General features: G+C 46.7%; 1 protein-coding gene across 1 annotated transcript in view; it reads right to left on the reverse strand.

The window, feature by feature from the left end:
* Positions 1 to 5,734: 5,734 nt before the first annotated feature.
* LOC144101003 (uncharacterized) overlaps positions 5,735 to 12,626 on the reverse strand; it is a 59,492-nt gene continuing 52,600 nt past the window's right edge. The window contains exons 2-6 of the transcript XR_013307908.1: positions 11,703 to 11,800; positions 8,613 to 8,737; positions 7,352 to 7,498; positions 6,639 to 6,778; positions 5,735 to 5,833 (exon numbers count right to left, since the gene is read on the reverse strand). The gene's annotated coding sequence lies outside the window, so the exon portion shown is untranslated. The remainder of the gene's footprint in view (positions 5,834 to 6,638; positions 6,779 to 7,351; positions 7,499 to 8,612; positions 8,738 to 11,702; positions 11,801 to 12,626) is intronic.

Here is a 12,626-nt window from a genome sequence, read left to right on the forward strand (position 1 = left end):
CTAAGCGATCCTTAACAATACTAACCGACTCTCAAACGGCATGCCGAAACTTCATGTTAGGCAGAATAGGTCACAGAGCGCTCCGCATACTCCGCTCTGGGGACCGGCCCAAAAAAAGCACAGAAGAGGAACCAATAAAACATACGATAGTATGGACGCCGGGACACGCGGGAGTGGAAGGCAACCAAGCGGTCGACAGGGTAGCTCGAGGGTACACTTTTTACCGAGCTCCCCCCACAAGCGACCTCGAGGAAGCCGAACCTGTCCCTAGAGATTACTCGGCAATCTTAAACCACTACAAGGGCTGCAGGAAACGGTACCCCCCCCCCCCCCCCCCCACATAAATCTCTCTCCAGGGAAGACGCCGTCGCCTGGAGGCTGCTACAGACGGGCTCATACCCGAATCTAAATACACTCAACAAAATACAACCCACACAATACACAGACAAATGTCCATGGTGCCATGAAACACCCAAGCTCTATCACATAACGTGGGCCTGCCAGAAAATAGAGGTGGCACGAAAAATACCAAACCCGAGTGCGGAGCAATGGGAAGGAATGCTCTCCAGCGACCGTCAGGACGTCCAACATGGGCTGATCCGGCGAGCACAGCTGGCAGCGGCATCCGGCGGAGCCCTGGACTAGGGGCAGACGAACATTGCTAAGAAGACGGACGACACACTTGACTCCACCAAATTGCTCACCTACTCTCTAGAGCTCAATAAACGTTTTCCTTCCTTTCATATAATGATGCGAATAAAGAAATTAAATGAAGGTCATTCGTGGCCTTGTTTATCGCTACGCCCAATTACTGCGATGCACTCAACAGTACTCATCCGCCGCGGTGACTCATTGGCTATGGCACTACGCTGCTGATCCGAAATACGCGGGTTCGATCTCGGCCGCGAGGGGGGGGGGGGGGGGGGGGGGGGAGGCGCATTTCGATGGAGGCGAAATTCTAGAAGCCCGTGGGCTGTGCGATGTCAGTGCACGTTAAAGAACCCAGGTGTTAGAAATTTCCGGAGCTGTTTACTACGGCGTCCCTCATAGCCTGAGTCGCTTTGGGACTTTAAACCCCCATAAACTATAAACTAAACAAGTTCATACTATACATTCTCAAAAGCAAATGCCTTGACAGGGGCTTCAATGACGGCATGTTTTGAGCAGTGACAAAGCAGTCGCGCATCTTGTGCATATTATTTCAAATTAATGAAGGGGCAAATAAGTGATTCATCGTGTGGCATCCACCTGAACATTCCACCACACAGCAGCAGTTGTGTCACTCCGGTTGTGATGCAAATGCATTACCCAACTAGAGGAAATGCCCTTAATATTTACATTACTAATCATGCCTGTGAACGCTGCAGCCCTGCCGGCTCACACGCCTCGAGTTCAGCAAGAAAAACGCGCGAGAGAGAAAGCCAGAGAGAGAGAAAATCAACTTTATTGAGAGCCTGCAGTCGGTATGGCTACCCTAACATGGGTGCCCAGTTACCGCGACGCGGCCTTGAAGTCGTCACGCAGAAAGCCACAAACACGATGAGTGGCAGCTAACAGCAGGCAGGTACCACGTCCAAAGAGATTGAGACCACCTGCGAATAAGATTGCACACACAGAGTGGAGCCGCATGCGATCTAGTGCGGAAGTGTAGTCAACCTTCGCAGTGGCCAGTGGCTTAGTAAGGAAATAGTTACCAGTACGCCAAAGAAAATGTTATAACAGCTCTCTTTTACACGCAAGGGAAACCGTCATAACACAAGTATGAAGCACGTATTCTAATAGAAACTGTCACTTGCTTGCTGTTAATTATCTTTAAAATTCAAGAATACGCACATTTTCTCATAGCTTCAAACCTTCAATAAATCTATGCCTCCCTCATGAGTCACTTTGCTGCTGTTTCCCTCTGCTCCATTGGGCACGGCAAACGGGCATCCATTCAAGCACACCCATGCCTTACAAAGTAAAGATATACAGCTTTCACGCCAACTACATAGGAACAAAGCACTACACCGATACAGTGTTTTGAGGCTATGTACTACCAACAAGCCAAAAAAGCCACCCTCTTATTACTAATTCACACCACCTTGGAAGTGAGTTCTCTAAACACATTCGGACTATAGGTCATAAATTTCTTTAGACAGCCTATAGACTGTCCATAGACTCTGTCTATAGGCAAATCGTAGAGATTAGTATACGGGCAATACAAATCCCATAGACACTCTATAGACTATCTATAGATTTATGGCTATACTTTTAGTAGACTTATTTCTACAGAAAGTCTATAGACTATGACTAGAGAAAGGAAATATCAATAGAAAGGCAATAGAGTTGATATGAAGTGTATTGACTGTCTATAGAACAATTTATAAGGGTCACACGGCAGATGATTTAGGAATCAAACATTCTCCAGTCCTCTAACTTGATGTCAACCCTGTGTGAAAAGAAGACACGCAGACCCAGTCGTTTCTTAATGTTCATATATGTAATACTGCTGGACCGGTTTGGCCTTGCACTAATTTGCACGTAGCGGGGTTGCTCAGTGAACGCGAAGTTCGGCTCCGGCACGAGTAGGCCGATTCGACACTGGCAAGTGGTACGACTCTGATTAAAAAATCGAACAGAAGCCGTAGGTAGGTTAGAAAGAAATTGGCAATGTTGCCGCTGTGCCACGTAGTGCACTAAACTCGGCGATAGCCATCGTGCTCGCGCATCTGGTGTTAGTTTTAGCACGTGCAGCGGCTGAGGAACTCTGCGCCTCTTACTCGTTGTTTCGGCTTCGCTCATTAGCAAGTGCCAATGACGGCGTCGAGCGTGCAAAGCGAGACTTCCGCACGCAACGCGAGGGACACTTAGAATACTCCTCTATCTCGGCAGGTAATGTCGACAGCCGTTTTAGGGCGGAAAATGCTGCATGCAAAAAGCGACGACTCCTTCTCGACGTGTGTGAATGCAGGCCACGGGACTCATTTATGCGAATTCGCCGGAGGCGTCGCTACTGTAGTAAAGGAGAACTTCGACGAATCGGTGCTGATTCGCAATAGCGAAAAGCAGCACCGATTTGACGGAACACAGGGAGAGAAGACGAAGCAAGGGTCGGCGCCTGTGGGGCCTCCTCTCTATTTTTTGTCGAATCAGCGTTATTTGAAGGACACTTCTTGCTGCTTTAACCACCCTATCCATTTAAGCATTCCTCTGCTTTAAGGTTCCAAAGTGACTCGGACTATGAGGAACGCCGTAGTGGAGGGCTCCGGAATATTTTCGACCACCTGGGGATCTTTAACGTGCACTGACATCGCACAGCACATGGGCCTCAAGAATTTCGCCTGCTCCGAAAAGCAACCACCGCGGCAGGGGTCGGACCCGCATCTTTCGGGTCAGCAGCCAAACACCATAACTACTGAGCCACAACAGCGACTCTTGTGCAACGTCATGAACATCAATTACATAAAGAGCACAATTTACTAAAAAGTAAACATCCCATTTGATTTCTGGACCTACAGCGGAGCTGAGCAATGTTCTTCCGTTCAATAAAAACTTAACGGTAGCTGAAGACAAGACACAGTCTGTTATTAACAGCACTGACTGTCACCTTCGACCCAATGTCTTAACATAGTCCCTGAAATTTTCGGGCTGCCTCGACCCGAAGTTATTCTTCTGACTGGTCAAACACCGTTTCTGGAGTCCAATGAAAGTCATCGCTCCAGAAAGAATGAAGCCTTTTTGGAGTATATTGTAGTTTTTCTCGAAAGAAATTTATTTTCTAGCCGCTAACATCGTTTGCGATAACGCCTCCTGATACTATTCAAACCATTTCCAGGCAAATCGTGTCCAGTGATTTGGGCTATAAATCGATGCTGCTAAAAATGACACTGAAAGGTGAACATTTTCACCAGAGGACACAAGAGCATACACTATGCCATAAGCGGAAGATCGCACCGTGAAGCTCATGCTAATGGTAGTGTGCAGTATGCACATAAAAAACTTCTAATATGTTGCACTTGTGTATTATGTACATAACACAATGTTGAAAAAGATTTCTAAAGCACTTCTCTGCTGACCTGCAGGAATGCGAAAGCATTTAACTTTCTAGAACACGGGTTTTTTCATGACACCAGTATGCGTTGTATGTTTTTAATTTTTGGATATATTTTGTGTTTATTCTTTACTTTGATTTTTCTATTTAATTTTTATTTTCTTTCGATTTTATTGTTTTTGCTTTTTATTGCTTCATTATTTGCTTTATTTGCTTTATGAGCAAACAATGAAAATATGGGACTATCAGGAACTGAGCCTCCATCTGCAATTACGATCATAGTAAAACGAAAAAAACCACCCGTGCAACTCACCCAGCACCTGCATCAGACGCAGGGTTGATCCGGCTGCTGTCTATTCATGGTGTCACATCTGGCTCGGTAGATCGGCACTAAAAACATTGGCTCAGCAGTGCACAGGGGATCGGCGCCTGCTTCATTTTTTTTTCCCGGCAGGGGCTCCAGGAAGCACGTCGGGCAATATCGTTGAGCGTTTGCCCATCGCGCGTGGTGGACACGGTGGCTGCTTTCAGCCTGCTCCTGCAACAAGAATGCCCACTCGAACAAACGATCGCACACAAAGATGAAGAATTACGTAATATACCAGAGTTAGGCAACCAAGAGGCAGACTCCTCACGGTCCTTTTAATGCCACAGACTAGAGGATATTTGGTTACTCTCACCTCAGGAACTGACCGATTTTTCTGATCGCCAGCTAAACAGAATCTCGGCAATTCTAAGACGGCAAGCAAATAGCGCCTGTTAGCAAATCATTAAATCAATAAATAATCAATCGATCGATCGATAATTCATATTTGTAGAAGCTGCCGCTAGTGACTGTGCTTAAGTGCAAATGCAGACAAATTGATGAAGGACGAGAAAAGAAGGGCCACACACGACGACTGGACTGGCGACTCGGCATTAATCAAGAAAATACTCCCGCAAAGGGTAGCCGGCATGCGAGGCACGAGAGCATCAAAAGCCTATACGCAATAAGGCGTAAGGTGGCATTGTTATGTAAACGACAGAGTAGTGTTTGACGAGACGGGTACTGCCGAACCAGAAGCGCTTTTACCCTCGAATGATTCTTAGTGCAGAGTCGAAGTGTGAATATCGAGTTATTTGATAATAAGATATCAAAAGTTGATAAAATCGCGAACACCTTTCATATATAGTGTGGAGAGGTTTTCGGTGAACGCACTCCTCGCTGTGCGCTGCAATGCCCACAGTTGCAGCTCGCTGCATATTGCAATGAGTGTCCGCGCTAACGCAAGGTTAGAATAATCAGCGTACTCTGCAAGACAAGTTCGCAAGAGAATGACATGGCGAGAGCGACCTTGCCTGTCTCCCCCTCTATCGTTTTCGGGTTCTACTGAATGAGACATGGCTGTGGGATCGGTTGGTAGTAACCACTGCAATTTTGCTTAAGTCGCAAAGTCATATTAGTACAGAAAGCGCAAATTATTGAAGAGTATGAAGCTCAAAACATGAACGAGCCGATCGGAAATCACCCGTGAAAATAGTAATTCCTTCAACCAAAAATTTTAAAAAGTGCTGCTTGCATGCGCTACTTGGTAGCGTAGGACAAAACAGCCTTCGTTATATGGCCCCATAGAAAGGGAGGCTTGCGCGCACTGGGTCCTGAGAGGAGGTCGACGGGCACCGCACCCTAACAGTCCTACCTCTTGACAGCGCTGTAGCCGCGGCTGTGGGTGAGATGCTTGGCCCGTGGCTGCAAGCGGACAGGGTGCAGGCATCCGGGCCAGACGCGACGCTAGTGGTGCACACGAACTGGGTGCAGCACTGCAGAAAAGTGGGAAGGTGGGCTACAGACCTCCGGCTTCAAACAAACGGGGCAGCACCTGGACTAGTAACATACATGAAAGAATGCGCTGTGCCAAAGTAGTGCATGAGTTTTGACTGAAAAGCGTGCATGGTGACTCCATGTACGTTAGACTCAGTTGACAGTTGATAATATCCAAGTATGGTCCAAACAGCCGAGGCAGATGACTTGCGTGATTGATAACTGTTAGTATTGACTAAAATTCAGTGACCAGCTTCACTGGCTGGCCTGTTGCTCATATCTCAACAGGACATGGCGGCATCCTAGTTCCACACAGCTGAAGAAACACAAACGAAAATTTCCCACACTGTTGGCTTTAGCAATACATCGAACGAGCATCTAATTGTATAGGAGGATCAGCAACCAGCTGGAGCATGATAACAGACTCATCATGGTCAGAAGTCCCACACGAATGTGCGAAAAACCTTTAAACCGATTCTTAGCTTGATTGGCTCCAGTAAGCGGCCGTTCACACACATTTCCATGAAATACCATTGCTATTTTGTTAATGCACTCCTTTGTTGATAGAATGATTATGTTCTTATCGTGATTTAATCGTTCTTTTTTCTCTGTGATTTACGATCACAATGTGATGTGATGAGTTCAACTTTATGAATGGCATTCGGTTTTCCTGCATATCAGTTTTGCTATATTGCTATGAATGGAGGCAACCTCACAGATGATGTAATCATTCATCGGTGTCTTTTTCATTCAGATTGGTGAGACTGGTCAGACTGGCGCTCAGAAATTAACACTGGCCCTTACCAATCGCCTGTGGGATGAGCGGACAAAACCCATCCGGGTCAGGGCCAACAGGCCAGTCTCCTCAGACTGGCACAGCCTGAGTGATTGAGGCCCGGAAATTCACCAGCGCTGGAAGTTGCGCACATTGTTGCAAGGTCCGGCTGCAATAAAATGGGAGAGTACAACGGGTGAGCAGGGTACTGACCCCAGGGTTCAAGTAAAGTGGACAAGGCCTAAACCCTTGTCATAATCTGAATCTGAGAAGAACGCGCTATTCCCGACCAGACCATAGATTTTTCAGTGAAAAGTGAGCGTCGCGAAACAACGGGTTGTTCATTGACTGGCCAGTTGATAAACGGTAAGTCCTATTGCAAGAGAAGCTACAGATCACTAAAGTATTTCAATCTTAGTGTTGGAGCAAAATTATAACCTTGAAAGTAATTGGCAATCAGCTTCACTGACCGTGATTGCACGATGGTCACTTATATCCTAATGAGACACGGCCATGTCTTGGTGCCACGTGGCTGAATAACTATAGAAAGAAAAATTCCCCTCCACTGCCACACTACAGGTATTAAAGGAGTACATGAGATAACATTAAACTAAAGAGAGTGCATGGGATACAATTACCAAACAAGGAATCTAAGGCACAATCCGAACAAATGACCCCAACTCAGCATCCATCAGCGAATATGATCAAAATAAAAAAGCAAAAATTAACCGTGTGTCCTCACCCAGTGCCTGCACCATACCCAGGCTTGATTTGGCACAGGGGCATGATGGTGCTGTCCATTAATGGCACCACTCCTGGCTACATCGGCCATGAAACCTTGGGTCGGCAGCGGAATGCGGCTCAGTGCTTGGTTCTTTGGAGCTTCTTCCTAAAACATGGATGCGCCCGCTTACAAACATTCGCACACAATGTTCAGAAATTAGGTATATACCAGAGTTTGGCAGCCGATCGAGGCGTAGACTAACTGTCCTTTTGCTCTCATACACTAGAGGAGATTTGGTTACTCTCACCTGAGGCACTGATAATTTTCAATAGCGACCTAAACAGGAATGCCGCTCTTCTAGGACCACAAGCAAAAAGCATGCATGAAACACCGCACTCGATCAATCAACCAGTCAACAATCAGTCACGCAATCGATCGAACTTGCAGAAACTAACTCTAGTGACCGTGATTAAGAGAGAAGCCAGTCAAATTATCCAGCACAAGAAAAGGAGGTCTACACACGACGACTGGAATGGCAACTGCACGTTATTAAAATAAATATGTCTGAAGAAACGCTTGCGGGTATGCACAGCGCAGAGAGCATGAACAGCCCAGAAGCAAAAACGGACAAGGCCCCACTGTTATATGATGGTCCAATCAGAGGTAGGTGAGTCAGGACCCGCCAACGAGAAGCGTCTTTAAGTGTGAATATTGAGGTATTTGGTAATGAGGTGCCTCAAGTTGCTAAAATCAAGAACACTATTTATGTATATTGTAGTCAGCCTCTCCGTGATCTCAGTCCTCCCTCTCGTGCAATGCCCAAATAAGTTGCCCGCTTCATATTGCGACGCGTGTCCGTGGTGGCCCAAGGTTAGAATAGTAACCGTGTTCTGCAAGAGAATGACATTGCGAGACCTCGCCTGTCTCCCCATCTGTCGTGTTCTGGTTCGTCTGAATTGGAGACGAATGTCGGATCGGCTGATAGCAATCACTACGATTTGGCCTCATTCTCAATCACCATTCAACCATTACAGAGAGTGCAAATACTCGTCAGAAAGTATGAAGCTCAAAATATAAGCGAGCGCATTGTAAATTACCGGCTAAACTTTCTGGCATCAAAAATAAAAACAAGTGCCGCTTGCATGCTCTACTTGCTAGCATAGGAGAAAACAGCCTTCGTGCTATTTCCCCCCCCCCCATACCCCTCCAAAGAAATGCAGGCTGGCACGCACTGCAACGTTAGAGGAGTTTAGCATGCACCACACCATGACGTTCCTACCTGTTAGCGGCGCTGCTATCCCTGGTTGCGGGCGATCGATATGCTTGGCCCGTTTTTGCAAGCGCACAAGATGCAGGCAGCCGGGCCAGACGTGACGCTAGTGTTGCACACGACCAAGTGCAGCACTGCAGAAAAAGAGCAGGACAACAGGATAAGAACGTCCGGCTACAAACAAAGGGGGCTGCACCTGAACTCGCGTCATAATGAGATCCGTAATGAGAAGCGAAGCGCCCGAGCAGAGCATGGATTTCTAACTGAGAAGCGAGCATGGCGACTCCATGTATGCTGGACTAGTTGTCAGTGTATAATCGATAGGTATGGTCTAAACAGCTGAGACAGATGACTGACGTCATTGATTATTGTTAATGTTGACTAACAATCAGCGACCAGTTTCACTGACTGGCCAGTCGCTCATATGTGAATGGGAAATAGCCGTATGTTAGTTACGTACGGCTGAAGAAGTACAAAAGGAAATTTCCGCAACTGTTGTCTTTAGAAATACATCGAACGAGAATATAATTGTATATACGAATCAGCAACCAGCTGGCGCTTGAGAACACATCCTTGAATGTATTGGTGAGTGCTATCAAAATACGGGAAGGAACGAACACACAAAAGGAAGTGCTTCAAGGATGTATTTGCTTCAAGGATGTATTTCTTTCAAGGATGTATTTCCAACCACCCCCAGTAGTGGCTCTTTTAAAGGTGTATCCAGACGGCGGGCCACGGACTGGCCTGCGGACCGGTCACGTGGGGTCGACCGTGCGTGGCCCGGCCGGGTCTGGCCGGCAACAGCATCCACACGACGGACCAAAAGAGCAGACGACAAGGCAGGCCAAGACTCTCTGATCACCCTGCAGCAACGCTCGTCTCACGCTTCGACATTCGGAAGCGAGAACAAGCGGAATCCGCGGCCGCGGCAGTGATTCAGCCTAAATACCCAGCGGAAAGCTCGAACGGTACGGGACAGATTTATGCCGCGGTGAGGAGGTAGCACTCCCACGGAGGCAAATATGGCAACGCACTTCCAAGCTGGACCACTTGCTTCGGACTGGATTCCACGTTGTTACTGCCTTTTTTGTTGCGTTCACTGGCAATAAATGGTGCACCCATTTCTCGCTTGGTTTCACCTCGCCTATATGAAGATGTATGAGTAAAATATTTGCTTTATTTTTTATTTAGAGTTACGACTGTGCCCCTTCTAGGCTTAAGCGGAGCGTATGTTTGTTGACAGAAATAAATAGTTACCCGTCCTAAAAACTATATGGCACCACAAGGCTGAGCGTATCCTTCCGTGTGAGTTTGCATACGCTGAACTAAATGTGGGAAATGTGAGAAGTGCTGTAGCGTGCCGAAAAATACCTGCGTTTAAGGTACACGATAGTGCATACGCTTATGGCACGTAGACCGCATCAATTGTTCTTTTCTAACCATATCTGTGTACGTCGCGAGTGCCGACGTTGCTACTAATTTCGCTCGCTGTCGCCGCCGAATGCCCTATTATGAACGAGCCATCAAGCTGTACTAAGGCTAAAAAGTGAAACGTAGCGTCGTCCGACCATGTTGACATGTTAACAGTGGAAACGAAACTACTTTCGCTGGTGTCGCCTCGACTGCCGGGAGCACCGAGCCGGGAAAGACCAGTGTGGTGTAGTTGCCAGACTCGATGTGTGCGAATAGGCTAAAAAGACCGTGTTCCACCGCCAGAAAAAATGCTCTCGCATTTCTCACGTGATCCGGCCCGCGGACCATGCGCGGACCTCGCAGACAGGAAGCAAAACCCCACGTGATCGCTAGTCCGCGGGCCAAAACAGGTCCGTGGTCCGTCATCTGGAAACACCTTTCGAGAACACTTGCGAGAACCTTTAAACCGATTCTCCTCTTACTTGCACTTGCTCGCACACAGGTGCAAAAAATGGCATGGTTATTTTTAATTCACTCCTTTTAGCGCTCTTCTTTCACTCTGTGAATAACAATTACAATGTTCTTTGGCCAGTGCAATTGTATGAATAGCATTCGGTTTTCCTGCATATCAGTTTTGCTTTACAGCTACGAATGGAGACTACAGAGCAGTTTATGTAGTGACTTGTTGCGGTCTTTTTCATTCAGATTGTTCCTACTTGTCAGATTTCCCCAAAAACAACATGCTCATTTCGGCCTGCTGCAGGCTTCTGAGACGTGATGTAAATTGATGTGAAGATTACCTCACCGTCAGCCTACTCAGTTTAAACTTGAGTATATTTTCTCAGAGGATCTCCAACAAATACCTCACTCAAGCTAGCCGAAGGATTTCGTTATGCTGCACAGTAATCTTTTCTGCGAATAATGTGACCGCCATACCGGAAAAAATTTCTCGTTCAATTTCGAACGGAAGGATCATTACGGTTGAAATGGAACTCTAAAGACGGTTATCAAGATGACAACATGATAACCTTTAAGTTGCGCTAGGCTGCACATCAACTACGAATTGCTTGTGAGAACAAACTGTGAACGTCCGGTGCAGGAACCTCCTCGACCTTGACTCTGAGCTGCACATGGTTGATCTACACTTCACCTGCGGGGTCTGTTCAAAACCCGTAAAGAGCCCCTCTAGAAACAATATTGGCCATGTTATCTGCTTACGTATAAACTCCAGTATCAGCACTACAGGATGACCAGTGGTCTGGCTTTGCTAGGAACATGTCTAATAAGATTTCTTGATGCGATTCCCCAAAAATTCATACAATGTCATTTTAAAAGGGACGTAAATTCTCTGACAGGCGTTTCATGATGTACGTTACATCACAGGATGCGAAATCTACATGTTCTGAGCTGAACTTTATCTCGCATATCAGTTCAATCGGTAAAGCCCTAATTGAAGGGTTTATCGTGTGGTGTCAGCCTACAACAGACCTACCTCCAAGCAGCAGGTGTGTCGCCATTGTAAACATCCGGAACATTTAACTGGCTAGAGGAATGCCGTTGAGATTTATATCACTAAGCATGCTTGGTAATGTTGAAAACTTTCACTGGTTTAATGCTCCTTACAGTGTGAACAGTGTTGCCCGGCTGGGCTTCATGCATTGGCTACAGCCCTGATCTCTTACCCGCCTTGAGTTCAGCAAGAAGACAGCGACGCAAAACGCCATCAATACGATGAATGGCAGCTAACAGCAGGCAGGCACCGCATGCGAAGAAGCCGTAGCAACCTGCGAACAAGAATGGGACATTGAGTAGTGTAACGTGGGTATCTGGTACCACGGATTAGAGCACACTTTCCTTCTGTTAGCACAAATGTTGGCTAGTTTGTCCGTCACCTTCGAACCAAACTTTTTTCATTTACTCTTCTAAATGTACGGGCTACCTCGAAACGAAGTCAGTCTTGATAGGTCAAACGCCGTTTCCGGAGTCCAATGAAGATTTTTTAGAGTGGATTGTGGTTTTTCTCAATAAAGAACTTAATTCATCCCTTTAGCATCGTTTGCAGTGACATCCCTTTATATTACTCTAACCATTTCTGAGAAGAATTATGTCCAGTGAATGGCCTATAAATCGATGCTGGTTAAACTGACACTGAAAGGTGGACATGTTCGCCAGTGGATATAAATAAGCGCATACAATATTCCATTAGCAGAACCGCGTGCAGGGAAGATCATGCTAATGGTAGAGTGTGCTATGCGCTTAATAACTACTGATATGTTGCACCAGTGTATTACGTACATAAGACGATGTTGAAAACAACGCTTCAACAACACCGTCCACTGCCTCTAGCAGCTACATCATAATGCTGTGCCTAAAGCATGCTATGTCAGTTGAGATTGCGTGTTCGCTGTAAATAAATTATGGGGTTCACTTGTCCCCTTACGCACGGAAATGCGAAAGCTGTGCACGGTTCGCCATCTGAATTTGCGCTTTTGCGCATGGCTGAGTGGTCGAGCTGTCGTCGGCTGCACCACTACGCGTGCGCCATCTCCTGGGCCAGGGGTGTACATTGCAAGGGAGGTTTTCAGTGGGTGCCGCATTATGGAGCTACGC

This window comes from Amblyomma americanum, chromosome 8 (genome assembly GCF_052857255.1).
Source record: "Amblyomma americanum isolate KBUSLIRL-KWMA chromosome 8, ASM5285725v1, whole genome shotgun sequence".
In the NCBI taxonomy this organism is placed as follows: Eukaryota; Metazoa; Arthropoda; class Arachnida; order Ixodida; family Ixodidae; genus Amblyomma; species Amblyomma americanum.